Genomic DNA, 2,632 nt, shown 5'->3' with positions numbered 1-2,632 from the left:
GGGCTTCACCATGTTGGTAAGGCTGGTCTTGAACTCCCGACCTCATATGATCCACCCATCTCAGCCTCCCAAAGTGCTGGGATTATAGGCATGAGCCACCACACCTGGCCAAATATTTTTGATAAGTATCAAATGCACAGTGCAGAACAAAATGTGTGTGTGTGTATGCATGTGTATGTGCACCTATACACTTATATACAGTACCCCATGTGAAGAAAAATAAGGGTACGTGTTATGCGCATAGTATTATGGTTGTTATTTTAGAGAATAAATCTAGAAAGATAAATAAGAAAGTAGAAATAGTTCTTGCCTCTGGTGGGAAGTAGGACTATGTGTCTGATCAATAGGGAAGTAAGAAACACTTTTTTTTTTTTTGAGACTGAGTTTTTGCTCTTGTTGTCCAGGTTGGAGTTCAGTGACACAATCTTGGCTAACCGCAACCTCTGCCTCCCAGGTTCAAGTGATTCTCCTGCCTCAGTCTCCGGAGTAGGTGGGATTATAGGCATGCGCCTCCATGCCTGGCTAATTTTGTATTTTTAGTAAAGACAGGGTTTCTCCATGTTGGTCAGGCTGGTCTCGAACTCCCGACCTCAGGTGATCTGCCCGCCTCAGCCTCCTAAAGTGCTAGGATTAATTATAAGCATGAGCCACTGCAGCCGGCCAGGAACACTTTTTATTTTTGTACCTTTAAAATTGTGTACTGCCTGTGTATATAATCAATTAAAAACAAAGAAAAGCTGGGTGCGGTGGCTTCTGCCTGTAATCCCAGCCCTTAAGGAGGCTGAGGCCAGCAGATCACCTGAGGTCAGGAGTTCAAGACCAGCCTGACCAAAATGGTGAAAGCTCATCTTTACAAAAATACAAAAAGTAGCCGGGCATGATGGCAGGTGCCTGTGATCCCACCTACTTGGGAGGCTGAGGCGGGAGAATCGCTTGAACCTGGGAGGCAGAGGTTGCAGTGAGCCAAGATTGTACCACTGCATTCTAGCCTGGGCGACAGAGCAAGTCTCTGTCTCAAAACAAAAACAAAAACGCGAAGAAAAAATGTACAAACATTTTCATGCAGTAGCAAGCATCGAGTTAAATGCATTTGACCCTTGAACAACACAGGTTTGAATTGCACGGGTCCATTTATACTCACATTTCTTCCACCTTTACCACCCCCAAAACAGCAAGACCAAGCCCATCTCTTTTCCTTTCTTTTCCTCCTCCTCAGCCTACTCAGTGTGAAGGTGATGAGAATGAAAACCTTTATGATGATCCACTTCCGCTTAATGAATGGTAAATATGTTTTTTTCTTACTTATTATTTTCTTAGTAGCATTTTCTTTTCTCTAGCTTCCTTTATTGTAAAAATATAGTATATAATACATATCACATACAAAATGTGTGTGAACGGACTGTTTGCTATTGATAAGGATTCTGGTAAACAGTAGATTATTAGTTTTTTTGTTTTGTGACAAGGTCTCCCTCTGTTGCCCAGGCTGGAGTGCTGTGGTGCGATCATGGCTCACTGCAACCAAAAACTCCTGGGCTCAAGCAATCCTCTTGTCTCAGCCTCTCCAGTAGCTGGGAATAAAGGTGCTTGCCACCATGCCCAGTTAATTTTTAAAAATTTTTGTAAAGACAGTGTTTCCCTCTTGCCTAGGCTGGTCTTGAATCCTGAGCTCAAGCAGTCCTGCTATCTCAGCCTACCTAAGTGCTGGGATTACAGGCATGAGCCATGGTACTGGCCAGTAGTTAAGTTTTGGGGGAGTCAAAAGTTATACATACACAGATCGCTTGAGCACAGGAATTTGTGGTTACAGTGAACTATGATCACACCACTGCACTCTAGCCTGGGTACAGAGCAAGACCCTGTCTCTTAAAAAAAAAAAAAAAAAAAAAAAAGGCTGGGCATGCTGGTGGCTCATGCCTCTAGTCCCAGCACCCAGCACTTTGGGAGGCAGGAGGGAAGATTGCTTAAGGCCAGGAGTTCCAGGTGACTCTGGCAACACAGCAAAACCCTGTCTTTACAAAATAAATATTTTTCTAAAAATTAGCCAGGCATGGTGGCATGCACCTGTATTCCCAGATACTTGGGAGACTGAGGTGGGAGGATTGCTTGAGCCCAAGAGTTCAAGGTAGCAGTGAGCTATGATTGTGCCACTGCACTCCAGCCTGGGCGACACAGCGAGACATTGTCTCGGAAAAAAAAAAAAAGTTATGCACAGATGTTTGACTGCATAAGGGACAGCACCCCTATCCTCCATGTTGTATTCAAGTGAACCGTGTAACTGGATAATGTGACAGTGACAGCAGGAGGAGGGGAATGGGGAGGGAGGGAAAGTCTACTTTGGATTGGGTGGCTAGGAAAGGCTTTTTTGAGCTGAAACCAGCATGACCAGAAGGAAACAGCCACATTAACACCTGGGGCCGGGCACAGCAGCTCCTGCCTGTAATCCCAGCACTTTGGGAGGCATTCAGGTGTGGTGGCACGTGCCTGTAATCCCAGCTACTCGGGAGGCTGAGGCAGGAGAATCACTTGAACCCAGGAGGCGGAGGTTGCAGTGAACCTAGATTGCGCCACTGCACTCCAGCCTGGTGACAGAGTGAGACTCCATCTACATAAAAAAAATATATATATATATACA

General features: G+C 45.1%; 1 protein-coding gene across 1 annotated transcript in view; it reads left to right on the top strand.

The window, feature by feature from the left end:
- Window positions 1–2,632, top strand: part of ERBB2 (erb-b2 receptor tyrosine kinase 2) — a 56,069-nt gene that overhangs the window by 3,875 nt on the left and 49,562 nt on the right. Inside the window, exon 3 of the mRNA XM_011999007.1 lies at window positions 1,217–1,281. The gene's annotated coding sequence lies outside the window, so the exon portion shown is untranslated. The remainder of the gene's footprint in view (window positions 1–1,216; window positions 1,282–2,632) is intronic.

Source organism: Mandrillus leucophaeus, unplaced genomic scaffold (assembly GCF_000951045.1).
Source record: "Mandrillus leucophaeus isolate KB7577 unplaced genomic scaffold, Mleu.le_1.0 Scaffold58, whole genome shotgun sequence".
NCBI lineage: Eukaryota > Metazoa > Chordata > Mammalia > Primates > Cercopithecidae > Mandrillus > Mandrillus leucophaeus.
This window is presented reverse-complemented; position numbering and strand designations above follow the sequence as displayed.